This window comes from Prionailurus viverrinus, chromosome B1, assembly GCF_022837055.1.
Source record: "Prionailurus viverrinus isolate Anna chromosome B1, UM_Priviv_1.0, whole genome shotgun sequence".
NCBI lineage: Eukaryota > Metazoa > Chordata > Mammalia > Carnivora > Felidae > Prionailurus > Prionailurus viverrinus.
Genome location: NC_062564.1, coordinates 163,033,850 through 163,052,714, shown reverse-complemented (window position 1 = coordinate 163,052,714; position 18,865 = coordinate 163,033,850). Strand labels below are relative to the sequence as shown.

Below are 18,865 nucleotides of genomic sequence, written 5' to 3'. Positions count from 1 at the left end.
CAGAAAATTAAATGGCATATCTTATTGTGACACACGAAAAATCTGGATTCAGCAAAAAGACAAAGTAGAACACGATCAAATTCCTCAGAAGGATGTTTAAGCAAATTCCCTCCCTATACTTAAAGGCTCCTTTTGAAAATTTTATGTGGACATTAACTTTTTAATAATTTAAAAAATTTTTAAATGTTTACTTATTTTTCAGAAAGAGAGAGAGAGAGAGAGAGAGAGAGAGAGAGAGAGAGCGCGCGCATAGGTAGGGGAGGGGCAGAAAGAGAGAGGGAGATACAGAATCCAAAGCCAGCTCCAGGCTCTGAGCTGTCAGCACAGAGCCCAATGCTGGACTCGAACTCATAAACCATGAGATCATGACCTGAGACAAAACTGAACACTTAGCTGACTGAGCCCCACCCAGGCTCCCCAGTAATTATCTTACTTTAAGTTTCTTTCAAACCTTTAAAATCCCCCTACTTCTAGGTATAAAATCAAATTATAATCAGTAATTTTTAAAAGCTTAATTTTGTATCCTTATCAGAGAATGGGAAAAAAAAAAAAAAAAAAAAACATGAGATCTGGAGCAGTAAGGCTGGGATTCTAGCCGTGGCTTAGCCTTAAGACTGTGGGGCTTCAAATAGATTACTTAACTTCTCCAAACAGATTACTCAGTTTTCTCATCATTAAAGTAGGAATAACATGAACATCTACTCATGAAATCTGGGGAAAATTACATGACACACTACAAGTAAAATGATTAAGCCAATCCCTGGCACACAGTATGCACTCAATAACTATTAGATATTGTAATATTTACCACATAGGACTGGTATAAAAATTTTAGATGGGTTTCAACAATGTATGTATATATCAAATCATCATGTTGTACACCTTAAATTTACATGTCAATTGTATCTCAAAGCTGGATAAAAAAGACAATGTATGGAATAGATCTTACAAGTTAAATACTCTATTATACACACAAATACACACAAAAGAGGGAGGGAAGGAGGAAATTATCAGAGGTGATGGTCATGTTCATGGTATTATGGTGACAGTTTCACAGGTATATACTTAGCCGCAATTCATCAAGGTGTATACATTAATATGCACAGCTTTTATGTATACCAATCATATTTTAGTAAAAAGGGAGACAGAAAATCCAAAAAGAATGCATATAAAATGCTTTGCTAATAGCAGGTGTACAAGACAGGTTTCCCCACTATCCAAAAGAGTGTTCTTAACAAAAACTTGTCCATAAACCAAAAACAGTATAAAGAAGCAATTACCATTAATTTATATGGAAATTTTTTTGAGATTTCTCAGACCCAAAAAATAACCTCTTAGGTTCTTCTGATACATTAGGACACATCTTGCTAACAAATGTACAAAATAAAAGGAGATAAGGTACTGATGCTCACAGACACAGTTCAAAGCTATGGTGGCTGGATGCTGAGATGCTAGTTGCTGGATGCTGAGATGTAGTTCCCCGGGGAGGCAGCTTGGTGGGATCCTTCCTGCTGCCCCGGGTGCCCGCTGTCTCTATGACGGCTGGCTGCAAAACAAACGCTAAACACTATTTTCACTTTTTGTCTTTTTTCCTAAAAGCCAAAATCCTCTTCAGATTTCATTCAGTGAGTTACCAAAAACAGGTACGAATACAGAACTTTTGTAAAACTGAAGTATTCACAATGTGAACTTTCAAAAAGCAGGGGCTATCTATAATGATCTTTCTCTTCATTTGTTCCTTGGAGTCTATTATTCCATTACATATCACTACAGAGTTTATATCTTATAGCAAAATATTTTCAGTTATGCAAATATCAAGAATTTAGCAATTTGGAGTGACTTATGTTATAAACCAAATGTTAATATGTTAAATTACATTAAAGAAGGTATAAAGGTCAGATAGCCAATATGAAAGGTTTTCTTAAATATAACATTAATACATTTCTACATTAATACATAATGTGAGTTATACCCAAATGTATAATTCAAGTTTGTTTCTCCTGGTTTACAGGATAGAAATTTCTATAAATTGTATTTTATAATACTAAGTGTATCACTGTACATTAAAAGATCATTAAACCTTCCTTCGCAACAAAGACCAGATTCCTGAAAAACCTCTGTAAGAAGGGCATATAAAGTCAAGAAAAAAAAGACATTGAAGACAAAAAGCATTACTGACCACATGAAAGCCCTTATAAATATCCATTATACTTATAGAAACAAAGCAAACTGGATAGCATTCTAAAAAAGAAAAAAAGTTAGCACTGATTTTCTACATCTTCAATTAATAATAATGACTATTATAAGAACACATTTCTTTCATCATCCCTTGTTTATTAGAAACTTTTCAGGATTCCCCTTCACTAAAATTTCATTAAGATGTTTTTAAATTTGGGGGTGCCTGCCTGGCTCAGTTAGAAAAGCAGGTGACTCTTGACCCATCAGGGTCATAAGTGCAAGCCCTACTGAATGTAGAGATTACTAAAACATAAATAGATACACTTTTAAAAGAGAGAGAGAGAAAGATGCTTTTAAGTTTGTTTTGCTTCATTTCATTATCTGTAATATGGTAGAGGCATTTTTGTTTATCTAATTCTTCACCCAAATGTTCAATGCCATTCTCATTTTATGATTCAGTTACTGACTACAAATTCTCACCATCTAAACACAGAGTAACTTAGAGTTCTGAAAACTCTGGTAACTTTTAATACTATAGTATAACTGAGTAAGTATATTTCAAATTTCTCCCGTATACAAATATTTGTAGCTTCCTAATTATGATTCCCCCAGGTTGACTTTCCCTTGAATTTCTTCAAGTCTTACAAGACTATATTTTCACTCAAAAACTCTACTCCTGACCTCCCCCGTTTGGATTTTCAACTCCAGCTACATCCCAAGGAAAGTAATTCATAATTATTAGTTAACTAAACTGGGGCTGAGAGAAAAAGATATCCAGAAGTAAATCTAAGCATACCACAATTTAAAGAGAAATTCAGTTAGACTGTATACAGGCCCTTTTCATCAGTTTCAAAACCTAAATAGCAATTACCTTTTAAAACAAACAAACAAACAAACAAACAAACAAACAAACAAACAAACTTGAGGAACCTGGCTGGCTCAGTCCGTTGGAGCCTGTGACTCAGGGTTGTGAGTTCAAGCTCCTCGTTGGGTATAGAGATGACTTGAAAATAAAATCTTAAAAAACAAACAAACTCAGAGAAGCCAAAATTAAAAAAAAAAAAAAAACCTGTATGAAAAATTTTACTGAAATGTTCATTCTTTACATTTGAAATTAAAATCAACATTGAAAACTTCTTTACTTAAGGTTCAGAAATACAAACATTTCTGTAGACTGACACAGATCAATTTTTAAAGGATTACAGATTTTCAGAGCTGGAAAGAACCTGAGAGGTCAGTTAGGCTTCCTTTTTTTTTCAGATTAAAAGAAAAAGAGGAGTAGGGGATAGAAAAACTTCAAGCTCACAGAGGTGTTAAGTGATTCCTTCAAGGTCACCCAGTTTCTAATTTTTTTTTTCCAACGTTTTTTTATTTATTTTTGGGACAGAGAGAGACAGAGCATGAACGGGGGAGGGGCAGAGAGAGAGGGAGACACAGAATCGGAAACAGGCTCCAGGCTCCGAGCCATCAGCCCAGAGCCTGACGCGGGGCTCGAACTCACGGACTTCGAGATCGTGACCTGGCTGAAGTCGGACGCTTAACCGACTGCGCCACCCAGGCGCCCCAAGGTCACCCAGTTTCAAACGGTGATTTACTATTACACTATTACACTGCAGGAAAAAATGCCTGTTACTTACTCTAAAAGACAAAATGCTTTTATTTACGTGGGAATCTTGTTTTAAATAGTAAGAACCGTATCTTCTGAAATCTTATGATCTTACTACTCAAGGATTTCAAAAGCCAAAGGGTACATTCATTCGACACATATTTATTGAACACAAGGTAGACGTGAGGCACTGTGAGAGGCACTGGGACATAGCAGTTAGCAGGACAAATACCAGGAAGAATAATAATAAAATGATAATAATAGCAACTGCCATTAACCAAGCACCTACTATAGACAAAATACTATACTAAGTATTCTACATGCACTTGATCTAAGTCTTAAAACACTGCAAGTAAGAGATTAACACCATTCTATTTAGGTAAAGACTGAAGTTTAGAGAGTGTAAACTGAGAAGTCACTCAGAGTAAGTGCCACTTTCCAAACCAGTTCTTTCTAGCACCAAACTACAGATCCCAGGTACCACATGGTGCAGCCTACTTCCCTATTCCTAAGCAAATGATTCCCTGATAGAGGACTAAGTAAAAATAAAATAAATAAATAAATAAAAATAAGTAAATAAAAGAGTATAAAGGGAATGGAAATATACACTATTTACAACAAATCCATATAGCATTTTTAGAAACCACATAATTCTGGTCATACGTAAGAGAGATAAGGCACGAAAAAGAGGAGGTAAATTTAAACTAACAAGTAGAAGAAGTTGGTGTATGAACAGTCAACAACTTAGGGTTTTCAGTCAAAAAGGATAATGGCTAAGAGCATATACAGAGTCTATAAAGTTATTAAAGTTGGAATAGGATATAAATATGCACAAAGTCTCAGAAGACTGAAACTAATAGTCTCTCCAATATGAAACACAAATCAAAACAAAAATACTGTAACACAACACACAGTAAAATTATGAAACCTGTTTCCTCAAAAAATCAGCCAAACCCAAATGAAAACACATGCAAGTCAGAGTTCACTTACTTGGACATAAATTTTCTAAATTATAATACTACAATTAAGGCACAATCAGGGAGCAAAGTATAAACAAATGTGTAAGCAAAAATAAGCTTTTGCAAAGAAAATGCCATAAAATCTATTTAATGAAGCTAAAGCATTTTATTCACTTGGAAGCTCCTCAGGTGCTTACCAGAGAACCTACTAAGAGGCTGAAGTTTCCTGTTTTATTGTCTTCCAAGTTCTTATCAACTATCTGTAATCACCTCATTGCTTTTTGTCTTTTAAGTTCACAAGAGGAAATGCATAACCTCTAAATAGTACCTAAACAGCATCTAAAACAGTACACCAAGCCCTAATGAGGTTTCAGAAATATTAGCTGAATAAGTACTTTCCAGAGAATGGCACACTAGCAGCATAAAGAAATGGCAGTTGAAACCAGCATTTTCATAAGACAAATATGCTTTTTCCATACTATCAACTTAGGAAGTAATTTTAGGGGTGCCTGGGTGGCTCAGTCAGTTAAGCGCCTGACTTCAGCTCAGGTCATGATCTCACGGTTCGTGGGTTCGAGCCCCAAGTCAGGCTCTGTGCTGACAGCTGGGAGCCTGGAGCCTCCTTTCGATTCTGTGTCTCCCTTTCTCTCTGCCCCTCCCCCATTCGCACTCAGTATCTGTCTCTCAAAAATGAATAAACATTAAAAAAAATTTTTTTGAACAGAAGTAATTTTAAACATTTTCTATTAAAACAAATATATGTTATGCAATAGAATGAAAGATTCAAATGAGTATTTGAGATATAAGACAAGATTCAAATGCATTTTGTGATTGCAGGTGGCCACTTCATGTTCCTAGGCCCTAAGGACATATATTTATTGTCTTCTGTTATTAGAGCTACTTCATGAAAAACATTACAATTACAAACTTACACTATTTCTGCACTCACTCAGCCAACTCTCCAAAGAGACTACATACTCTCTAAGCATTAACATACATGTTTCTATCCCCAGCATCCAGCATAGTACTTATATGTCAAGAACGGTTCTATAAAAAGAGAACGGACTTCCATTTTCAGCCAAGATACTACAAGAGGCACCATACTTACACTCTGGCCTGACACAACAAAGAAAAGTGGGGGCAAAACATATGAAATTGTTTAGAAGACAATGGACAACAGACAAGGAAAAATACTGATTCCTGAGAGACCAGGAAAAAATGACACAGGTCCCATGCTTTCCCAAGCTTATTGATATAAGGCAGCTTCTGGGTCACAGCACATGGAGAGAGACCAGACAAAGCCTGGGGCCTCCCTAAGTTAAGACGACAAAACTGAGGGTCTGGGGAGACCAGGGCAGCTAGAAGCCACAGAACAGAACACCAAAGAGAGTGCTACACACTGAACAAACCCCAAAGATATGCAGACAGTTCCTACTGAATTGCTAAGGTGAGTCCTGAGCAATGCTTGCAGGTAAAGAAACTACCAGAGGTGGAGCAAAGAGAACTACTAGAAAGAATTAGAGGTAACAATGTCCCGAATTCACAAAAATCTAGCAAACTGCCTCTTTCCATCAGCCATACTAGAAACTGTAACAATTCACAGGCGGTTAAGAAAAGTATCCAGGATAGTCTTGCCTCACTGGTGGGAAATAACTAGCCCTAAACATAACACTGCTCTGGTTCCTCAAGAAATTAAACGTAAAATTACCTTATGATCCCACACTCTTAAGTATACACCCAAAGAACTGAAAATAAGTATCACATCCATGTACACCCATGTTCATAGCAGCACTACTAGCACCTTTTGGGTAAAAATAGGCTAAATGTCCACCAACGGATGAACGGATAAACAAAGTATGGTATATACACAAAATGAAATATTATTCAGCCATAAAAAAAGAATGAAGTATTGACACAGGCCATAACATAGATGAACCTCAAAAACATTATGCTAACTGAAAGAAGCCAGACAACAAAGGTCATACATTATACGATTCCATTTATACGAAACAGCCAGAATAGATAAGTCCATAGAGACAAAAACCCAGAATGATGGTTAGCAGGGCTGGGGGAAGAAGGTAATGAAGAGAAACTGCTTATTGGGTTAGGGATTTGGAGTGATGGGAAGGTTTTGGAACTAGAGAGAGGTGATAGTTGTACAACACTGTGAATGTACTAAACGCTACTGAATTGTTCACTTTATAATTGCTAATTTCTGGTATGTGAATTTCACCTCAATAAATTATATTAATCAGAGATTAATATATTATATTAATTCTCAATACATTAGAGAAATAAAAGGCCGGAAAATGAAAATGGAAACTAAACACTGATGTAGGAAAAAAGAAAACAAACAGTAAAATGAAATTTTAAATTTGGCCATGTCACTGGTCACAATAAGTGCAAATGGTCCAAAATCCCTAAAAGGCAGATTGCCAGACTGAATAAAAAAAAGCAAGACACAACACTGCCTGGAAGAAATGAACTTTATATAAAGGTACAAATAAGTTAAAAGCAAAAAAATGAAAGATCTGGATATTAATCCAAAGAAAGTAGAAATGACTAACTAGAGAAAGTAGTGTTCAAAAAAAAAAATTATTGGAGCTAAAGATCAATTTCATAATGATAAAGAGGTCAATCTACAACGAAAATACAAAACCTGTAAGTTTATGCACCCAATTATAAAGTGTCACAATATAAAACAAAAACTAGAAGAACGGAAAAACCCACGGCTACATAATTATATCAGAGATTTTAATACTAGTCTCTTGATAATTGATAGAACTAATAATCAGTGAGAATACAGAAGATCTGAACACACCAACCAACTTGACTTAATTGACATTTATAAAACACTCTACCCAATAACAGATGAATGCACATTCTTTTGAAGTGCACAAAAGTTATTTCATTTACCAAGACAGCTCATAGCTGAAATAAAACAATTCTTAATAAATATAAAAGGACTCAAAACAAAGTGTTATCTAACCACACTCTTAATTTTTAATTTACAAATTAAATTAAAAATCAGTAACAGAAAGATCTCTATGAAGTCCCCCAAATATCTGAAAGCTAAGTAAAATACTAAATAATACACTAGTCATAGAAGAAACCAAAAGAGAAATACATGCAAAAGAATGAAACTGAACCACTTCCTTTCACCATACATAAAAATAAACTCATACTAAGGAGCACCTGGGTAGCTCAGTTGGTTAAGCATCCAACTTCAGCTCAGGTCTGATCTCACAGTCCATGAGTTCAAGTCCTGCATTGGGCTTTGTGCTGACAGCTCAGAGCCTGGAGCCCACTTTAGATTCTGTGTCTCCCTCTCTCTCTGACCATCCCCCACTCCCACTCTGTCTCTCTCTCTCTCTTGAAAATAAACATTAAAAAAAATTAAAAAAAAAAACCTCATAATGAATTAAACACCTAAATGTGAAACCTGAAGCCATAAAAATTCTAAAAGAGAGAACAGGCAGTAATTTTTCTGACACTGGCTGTAACATTTTTCTACATCAGTCTTCTATGGCAAGGGAAATAAAAGCAAAAATAAATTATTGAGACTACATCAACATAGAAAGCTTCTGCACAGTGAAGGAATCAACAAAACTAATAGGCAACACACTGAAAGGGAGAAGATATTTGCAAAAGACATATCCAATAAAGGGTTAGTAACCAAAATATATACAAAATGTACACAACCCAATACCCTGTAAATAAATAATCCAATTTAAAAATGGGCTTCAAGAAAAAGACTTGAACAGACATTTCTCCAAAGAAGACATCCAGATGGTCAACAGAACATGAAAGGATGCTCAAAATCACTCATCATCAGGGAAATGCAAATCAGAACTGCAGTATCACCTCACACCTGTCAGAATGGCTAAAATCAAAAACTCAAGAAACAACAAGTGTTGGCAAGGATGTGGAGAAAAAGGAACCTTTGCGCACTGTTGGTGGGAATGCAAACCTGTGCAGCCATGGTGGAAAAGAGTATGGGGATTCCTCAAAAAGTGAAAAATAGAACTACTCTATGATCCAGTAATCACACTACAGAGTATTTACCCACAAAAAGCCCAAAACACTAATTTGAAGGGATACACACACCCCTATGTTTATTGCAACATTATTTACAATAGCCAAATTATGGAAGCAGCCCAAATGTCATCGATAGATAAATAGATAAAGATGTGGTATGGGGCACCTGGATGGCTCAGTCAGTTGACTGTCCAACTTCGGCTCAGTTCATGATCTCATGGCTCATGGGTTGGAGTCCTGCATCGGGCTCTGTGCTGACAGCTCAGAGCCTGGAGCCTACTTTCGATTCTGTCTCCCTCTCTCTCTGCCCCTACCCTGCTCACATTCTGTCTCTCTCCCTCTCTCTCAAAAATAAACATTAAAAAAATAATAATAAAAAAAGATGTGGTATATACATACAATGGAATATTACTCAGCCATAAAAAAAGACTGACTTTGCCATTGGCAACCACATGGATGGAGTTTGAGAATATAATGCTAAGAGAAATAAGTCAGGTAAAGACAAATATATAATTTCATTCATACGTGGAATTTATGAAACAAAACAAAGGAGTAAAGGGGAAAAAAAGAGAAAGACAAACCAAAAAACACTCTTAACTATAAAAAAACAAACTGATGGGATGGGGCACCTGGGTGGCTCAGTCAGTTAAGTGTCCAACTTCGGCTCAGGTCATGATCTTACAGTTCATGAGTTCGAGCCCCGAGTTGGGCTCTGTGCTGACAGCCCAGAGCCTGGAGCCTGCTTCTGATTCTGTGTCTCCCTCTCTCTCTCTGCCCCTATCCTGCTCCCTCTCTCTCTCTCAAAAATAAATAAACATTAAAAAAAAAAAAACAAAAAACCCTGATGGTTACCAGAGGGAGGTGTGTGTGTGTGTGTGTGTGTGTGTGTATGTGTGTGTGTGTGAAATAGGTGATGAGGATTAAAGAGTACACTTAACAACATGAGTACTGAGTATGTACAGAATTGCTGAATCACTATATTGTATACCTGAAATATAACACTGTATGTTACACTATACACCATAGTAATGTACAGTAGTATACTATATACACTATAAAAAAAATCTTAATTAAAAATAAAAAAATATATTTATTATTCAAAATAGCATAAAAATAATACATACTTGAGAATAAACCTAAGGAAAGATATACAAGACATGTCCACTCAAAACTTAAAACATTGCTCAGAAAAAATGTTAAAAGTAAATGGAGTGATATATTATTGTTCCATGGGTCAGAAGATTAAATATTTTTAAGACACCAATTTCTCCAAATTGATGCAGAGATGCAACGCAATCCAAACTAAAATCCCAAAAGAATCCCCTTGGTAGAAACTGACAAGCTGATTGTAAAATCCATATGGAATACAAACAACGTAAAAAGCAAAACAACTTTGAAAAAGAAAAACAACTTGACAAAGTTGGAAAACACTACCCAATTATACGACATAATTATAAAGCTACAATACTCAGGACAATGTGGTATTGGCATCAAAATAAACAAACAGATCAAGAGAACAGAACAGAGCTAAGAAACAGATGCACATATATACTGACAACTAGTTTCCAACAAATGAATAAATGCAATTCAGTGAAGAAAGAATGGCCTTTATAACAAATATTAGTCAAACATCTGGATACCTATATGCAAAGAAAAAATATTTTAACTTCAATCCATACACTGCACCATATAAAAATTTTAACTCTAAATCAATCATAGACCTAAAAGTAAAACTTGAACCTATAAAAATTCTAGAAGAAACAGGAAAAAAATCTTTGCACCCAGGCTTAGGAAGAGTTATAAGATATAACACTAACAGCACAATCCATAAAAGAACAAAAGAATAAGTTAGATTTTATTAAAATTAGAAATTTCCACTTTTGAAAAGACTGTTAGGAGATGAAAAGTCAAACCACTAATTGGAAGAAATGTTTTTTTTTTTTAATTTTTTTTTTAACGTTTATTTATTTTTGAGACAGAGAGAGACAGAGCATGAACAGGGGAGGAGCAGAGAGAGAGACACACACAGAATCTGAAACAGGCTCCAGGCTCTGAGCTGTCAGCACAGAGCCCGACGTGGGGCTCGAACTCACGGACCGCGAGATCATGACCTGAGCTGAAGTCGGACGCTTAACCGACTGAGCCACCCAGGCGCCCCTGGAAGAAATGTTTTTAAAGCATATACTTGTACCCATAATACATAAAGAATTCTCAAAACTCAACAGTAAGAAAACTCAATTTAAAAAAAACAGGCAAAAAGTTGGAATACTTCACCAAAGACACACAAATGTTAAATAAACATGAAAAGATGCTCAACATCATTTATTATTAAGGAAATGCAAAATTAAAACTATAATGATGACATTACATACCTATTAGCATGACTAAAATTAACCATATTAAATGTGGACAAGAATAGAGCAGAAGAGACTCTCTTGCACACTGCTGGTGAAAATGTAAAAAAACAGCACCACTTGGGCACACAGTTTCTCCATTCCTTAAAAAGTTAAACACACATATACTATATGACCACACTACTCTGTTCTTAGAAATTTTTACTCAAGAGAAAAGAAAGCATATGTTTATAAAAAGACTTGAACAAAAATAGTAATAGCAGATTTATATAGACGAAAACTGAAAACACAAATGGCAATCAAATAAACAAATGTGATAGATCCACACAATAAAACATTATTCGGCATTAAAGGGAATAAACTACCTACCATCGACCCAACAACATGGATGAATCTCAAAATAATCATGAGTAAAAGAAACAAAAATGAGGGGCGCCAGGGTGGCCCAGGTGGTTAAGCATTCAGCTCTGGATTTCGGCCCAGGTCGTGATCTCACAGTTTGTGAGATCGAGGCCCATGTCAGGCTCCTGTTGCTGACAGTGTGGAGCCTGCTTAGGATTCTCTGTCTTCCTCTCTCTCTCTGCCCCTCCCCTGCTCACGTGCTATGTATGTGCACGCTCTTAAAATAAATAAATAAACTTAAAAAAAAAAATGAGTACATACTGTATGGTTCCATTTATATAATACTCTAGAAAACGAAACTAATATATACTACCAAAAAGCAGATTAGCAGCTGCCTGGAAGGGGTGGAGGAGAGGATTACAAAGAGACACAAGAAAACTTTTGGGGGTGATGAATATGTTCACTATTTTAATGTATACCTGTATAAAGGTGGTAATTTTATGACAAAATTCATCAAATGATACACTTAAAATATATGCAGTTTATTGTATGTGAATTACATCTCAATAAGGCTGCTAAAATAAAAACAATTTTAAAGACATCTTTAACAAAATACACAATACTTGAGGCCCTAAAATAAAACTTAACACATTAAGAAAATGAAATTACACAAAGTATATTCCCTGACAACAGAATGAAACTAGAAATCAGTATCAGAAAGGTGTCTGGAAAATTCCTACATATTTGTAAGTTAAATAACACATTTCTTAATAATACATAAATCAAAGAGGAAGTTTCAGGGAAAATCGTAACATATTTTGAACTGAATGAAAGTAAAATATGGAATGCAAGCAAAGCAGTGCTTTAGAGAAAAATTTCAGCTTTATATGCTTATATCAGAAAAAAGGAAGTTCTCACATCAATGTCTTCTGCATCAATCTTAAGAAACTAAAAAAATAATAAATGAAATCCAAAGCAAGGAGACAAAATAATAAAAATAAGAGCAAAGATCAATGAAATCGAAAACAGAAAAACAACAGAGAAACCAAGACTGAAGCAAAGAGTCCACTCTCATCACTCCTATTCAACATTTTACTGGAAGTCTTGCCCAGTGGGAAAAAAAGAGAGAAAAATAAATAAGAAGTATGCAGATTAGAAGCCAAGAAATAAAACTGTCACTATCCTCAGACAACATGGTTATTTTCTACATAGAAAATCCCCTGGAATCTAGAAAAACATTCCTGGAATTTAATAAGTGAGTTTGGCAAGGTCACAGAACACAGTGTTAATATACAAAAATCAATTGTAGTTGTTATGTACTAGCAATGAACAACTAGAAATCAAAATTTAAAAAATGATACCATTGGGGCGCCTGGGTGGCTCAGTCGGTTAAGCGTCTTACTTCAGCTCAGGTCACGATCTCGCGGTCCGCGAGTTCAAACCCCGCGTCGGGCTCTGGGCTGATGGCTCAGAGCCTGGAGCCTGCTTCCGATTCTGTGTCTCCCTCTCTCTCTGCCCCTCCCCCGTTCATGCTCTGTCTCTCTCTGTCTCAAAAATAAATAAACGTTAAAAAAAAATTTTTTTTTAATTAAAAAAAAAAAATGATACCATTGGGGTGGCTGGATGGCTCAAGTCAGTCTGGATTTCAGCTCAGGTCATGATTTCACAGTTCATGAGTTCAAGCCCTGCAACAGGCTCCATGCTGACAGTGCAGAGCCTGCTTGGGATTCTCTCCCCCCCCCCTCCTCCCCCAAGCAAGCTCTCACTCTCTTCCCCCATGCAAGCCCTCACTCTCTCAAAAATAAACTTAAAAAACTACCATTAACAATAACACCATGCACAAAGAAATACATATAAAGCTAACAAAATGTGTGTATGATCTGTATTCAATGCAAAAAACTACAAAACACTAATGAAAAAAATCAAAGAAGATCCAAATAATTGAAGAGTTATGCCATGTTCATGCTGTGGAAGACTTGTTGTCAATTTTCCCAAAAACTGATCTACAGATTTAATCCCAATCAAAAAAAATTTCAGACACAGTATTGGCAAGCTGAGTTTAAAATTTACATGGAAAGGTAAAGACATCAGAATAGCCAAAATAATCCTGAAAAATAAGAACAAGTTTGGAAGCCACCCCATCTAATTTCAAGACTTACTATAAAGCTATAGGAAAAATCATGTGGTATTAAAATTACGATAGACACACGAAGATCTAAAGAACAGAGCCTAAAAATAGATTCAGGTAAATAGGGTCGACTGACTTTTGTCAATGTGTAATGGCAATTTAATGAGGAAAACATAGTCTTTTCAAAAAATGGTACTGGAAAACCTGTAGTTATATACAAAAAAAAAAATGAACTCAGACCTGTACCTCACACTTACACAAACATTGACTCAAAATGGGTCATAGATCTAAAAGTAAAATACAGGGGCGCCTGGGTGGCTCAGTCTGTTAAGGGTCGGACTTTGGCTCAGGTCATGATCTCACGGTTGGTGGGTTCAGGCCCCATGTTGGGCTCTGTGCTGACAGCTCAGAGCCTGGAGCCTGTTTCGGATTCTGTGTCTCCCTCTCTCTCTGCCCCTCCCCCGTTCATGCTCTGTCTCTCTCTGTCTCAAAAATAAATAAACGTTAAAAGTAAAATACAGAAGAGATCTATAGGAGAAAAAGTTTGTGACCTTGATTTAGGCAAGGAATTCTTAGAACACCAAATACACAACCCATTTTTTTTAAATATTGATAAATTAGACTTCATCAAACTCAAAAACTTTTGCTCTGCCAAAGGCATTAAGAGAATGAAAATACAAGCCACAGACTGGAAAAATATATTTGGGGGGCACCTGGGTAGCTCAGTCGATTGAGCCTCTAACTTTGGCTCCGGTCATGATCTTGCAATTTGTGAGTTTGAGCCCCACATCAGGCCCGCTGCTGTGAGCCTGTCAGTGCAGAGCCTGCTTCGGATCCTCTGTCCCCCGTTCTCTCCTCCTCCCCCACTTGCGCTCTCCCAAAAATAAAAGAAAAGAAAAAAAGAAAAACCATTTAAAAGAATTTTTTCAATGTTTATTTTTTGAGAGAAAGAGAGACAGTGTGTGTGGGCGAGGGAGGGGCAGAGAGAGAGGGAGACATAGAATCCGAAGCAGGCTCCAGGCTGAGCTGTCATCATAAAGCCCCACAAGGGGCTCAACTCATGGACCATGAGTTGGGACACTTAACAGACTGAGCCACAGAGACACTCCTCTTTTAACTTTTTTTTTAATATTTAGAAAAAGCATTTAAAAATATATATGGCTACATACCTAACAAGGGACTTATACTCCAAACATATAAAAAATTCTCAAAACTCAACAATAGAAAATATTTTTGAGAGAGAGAGAAAGTGAGCAAGGAACAGAGAGAGAAAAAGAATCCCATGCAAGGCATCAAGAGAGAGAAGTGGGGCTCACCCTAAGTGGGGCTCGTGCTCACCAGAAGCAGGGCACGAGGTCACCTGATGAGGGACTCGAACTAATGAACTCACGAACTGAGATCATGACCTGAGCTGAAGTCAGATGCTCAATTGACTGAGCCACCCAGGAATCCTAAAAAATAACGATTTATAAACGGGCAAAATATTTGGGGGTGCCTGGGCGGCTCATTCGGTTAAGCATCCAACTCTTGATTTTGGCTCAGGTCATGATCTCACAGTCATGAGATCGAGCCCTACGTTGGGCTCCACGCCACGCAGTGCAGCCTGCTTAAGATTCTCTCTCTCTAACCTTCTGCCCCTCTCCCCCACTCTTGCTCACTCGCTCTCTCTTTCAAACACAAAAACAACAACAAAATGGGAAAATATTGGAATAAACACTTTAACAAAGAGGTACAAATGGCAAATAAGCACATTAAAACGTGTTTAATACCATTAGCCACGAGGGTAATAGGAAGTAAAACCAGAATGAGATGCACTACATCTATGAGAACGACTAAAATTTCTAAAACTAACAATACTAAGTCATTGGAACTCTCATATACCGTTGGCTGGTATGTAAGATGGTACAGTCACTTTGGAAAACAATTTGGAAGTTTCCTATACAATCAAGCATGCACTTACTGTAGGATCCAGCCACCCAACTCCTAAAAATAAAAAAACTTATGTTCACAGAAAAATATGCATGTGAACATTTACAGTAAGTTTATTCAAAATCACCAAAAACTGGATTGTGGAAACCGATTACACAATCCACACTGGATTGTGTAAACCACACAATGTCCCTTCAGCTGGTGAGCAGATAAACAAATTGTGACACATCCATACAATGGAATGCTACTCAGCAAAAATAAATAAATAAATAAACTATGGATACTTGCAACCAAATAAATGAATCTCAAATGCACTAGCTCAAGGAAACAGCCACACTCAAAAGGCTACATATACTGCATAATTCCATTTATATAACATGCTTGAAAAGGCAAAACTGTAGGGATAGCACACAGATCAGTGGCTGTCAGGGTTGAAGAGCTGAAAAGGGTATGACTACAAAGGAAGAGAGCAAGGAAGTTTTCTGGAGAACCGTAATGTATCTTGGTTGTGGTGGTAGCATACTACTCTATGCATTTGTCAAAAATCATTGATCTCCATCAAAAAGAGTAAATTCTGCTGTGTATTAAATAATTTTCAAAGATAGGTTATGGCGGTTTGTTTTTAAAAGGAAAGGCAATTTGGAAGGAATAATTATAATAATGCAGATTGAAAACAAGGTCTCCAGAGGAAGGTCAACTGATACAAAGGGGTACTTAGTTGGAGATGGATTTAAAAAGCAATGCAGAAATCTTAAGGAATCTACTCCTGAAATCATTGTTGCACTATATGCTAACTAAATTGGATGTAAATTAAAAAAATAATAATAATAGAAAAAGAAAAAAATAAAATAAAAAAATACAAAGCAATGCAGATATCTAATTATCCATTGAATAATGTCATGAAGGTGGAAACACTGAGCTGCATAGAAAGTATGCCTTTGGTCCTGATTCGACTTAAGAGTCGGAGACAATTCTAATTTTTTTTTTTTAATGTTTATTTATTTTTTGACAGAGAGAGACACAGAGCGTGTGCAGGGCAGGGGCAGAGAGAGAGAGGGAGACACAGAATCTGAAGCAGGCTCCAGGCTCTGAGCTGTCAGCACAGAGCCCGACGCAGGGCTCGAACTCACAGACTGTGAGATCAAGACCTGAGCCGAAGTTGGACATTTAACCGACTGAGCCACCCAGGCGCCCCAAGACAATTCTAACCAATACCACCTCACAAATGAAGACAAAGGAAAGGTTCAGTGGCTAACAATCAGGCAGGGTTTTAGCCTTTATTTATACTAGTATTTCAATCAAGGGTTCTTAACATGAAATACCTAGATGGAATTCTAGGACTCCACGAAAAGTGGATGAAACAAAGATTTGTCTTCATTTTCACTAACCTCTAACTGAAATGTGGTATAGTTTCCTTAGGTCATGAATGTATACAACTATCTGTGGTAGACTAAACAGGACTTGTACTTCCATCACTCACAGATATCATAGGTTTTTCCTATCACATCGTATTACCATAGATCCTCTGCTATCTTATTTTGTATTTGCATTAATAATTATTTGCATTAATATTAATATTAATTATTTGCACTAATAATTAATAATTTGCATTAATAAATATTTATAAGTAATATATTTGAGGGATTTTAGCACTTCAATAACGAAAGTTATAAGGAAACTTTATAACTTGTGTATTTCATTTCCTACATTTAAAATACATTAAGTATTTCATTTCATACATTTAAATACATTAAATCTTTTAAAATACAAGTAAAACATTCTAAGAGAGGGTTCATAGGCTTCCCCGGAACACAAAAAGAGTCCACAACAAATAAAAGTCAAAAATCCCTGCTCTAAATTATCCTGCTCCCATTGTACAAAGCACCTTCATACATGCATGAAGTGTCACTCTCTCCCTGGGTATGTAATACTTTACATCAGAGACAAGGAAATGCACGGCTTTTTTAAAAGCAGTAATCGTATTTGTTTGCACTCACTAGATAGTAAAGTCCATATAAAATTAAATTATATACATACAGAGACCTTGGACTGAATACTACATTGTTGAACAAAATGTACTTTCTGAAACTACAGATGAGAATAACCTAAAAAAATCAATCTATCTTATGTCTCAAATAAGAATTTAATGAAAGCATCTAAGAAATGATTTATGTTGGGGCGCCTGGGTGGCTCAGTCGTTGAGTGTCTGACTTCAGCTCAGGTTGTGGTCTCTCAGTTCGAGAGTTCAAGCCCCGTGTCAGGCTCTGTGCTAACAAACAGATCAGAGCCTGGAGCCTGCTTCGGATTCTGTATCTCCCTCCCTCTCTCCCCCTCCCCTGCTCATGCTCTGCCTCTCTCTGTCTCTCAAAAATAAATAAATGTTTTTGACAAAATGATTTATGTTGCTAAAAACACATGGAAAAGAGTAGGAAGTTTAGTTTTGTTTTCTAAATCCTACAGTGTACACACATTGCAATGTCTTGTTTTCTCGTTTAAAAGGTAAAAAACAAAGGATCTCAAAACCTCAAAAGCCAAAAAAAGTAGATTTTAAATACCTAGATTTCTAAAATAAGAAAATTCTTATGATTCCCTGAGTTAAACAGCAGTAAACTGCCAACCAAATGAGATACAGCAGTCATTTAAATAATGAAAACATCCCAAACAGGAGGCAGAAGTAAGAGGATCTAAACTCCAAGGGCTGCAAATTTGATCATGGATCAAGGGACAACCAAAGATCAAAAACAAACAAAACAAAACCAAAACCAAAACCAAAACCAAAACCAAAACCAAAAACAAAAACCATTCTGTGGTCTGAAGATGATCTGGTCAGAAATACAGGAAGGAAAAGAAGAAATATTCTTGGAGAAAAAATGAGTATTACAGATAAATACAGTAAATATTACAAAATTCTAACACAAAGGCATTATCTCCTTCCTATCAATAAAATGTACTAGCTAAAATTCTTTCTCATTAGAAATATACTGCTTATTTTTATAACAGAAATCAAGGGACAAACTGAATTTGCTTTTCCATGTTCCCTATCATTATTTGATGACAAAATGAAATGCAGCCACATAAAACCACTCATTCAATTTCAACTTAACAGTATTTCATTTTTATACATATAGTTACCATACTTTTTAAAAACTTTAACAAAAATGTAATGCATTCCATCCTTAACAATTTGCCATATCTCAATCCATATCTTAGTCAAAATTATGACTCTTCAGATCATTTTTTCCTGATTACAGAATCACTATGTACTCATCTCAGGAAACTTGTAAAATACAAAAGAAAAAAAAAGCCACAAAATTTCTTCAAAAGAAAACAG

The 18,865-nt window shown here is 36.1% G+C and overlaps 1 protein-coding gene across 2 annotated transcripts in view; it reads right to left on the bottom strand.

Moving 5' to 3' along the window:
- The window catches only part of CHIC2 (cysteine rich hydrophobic domain 2), a 56,586-nt gene that overhangs the window by 12,983 nt on the left and 24,738 nt on the right, over window positions 1-18,865 (bottom strand). The window lies entirely within an intron of this gene.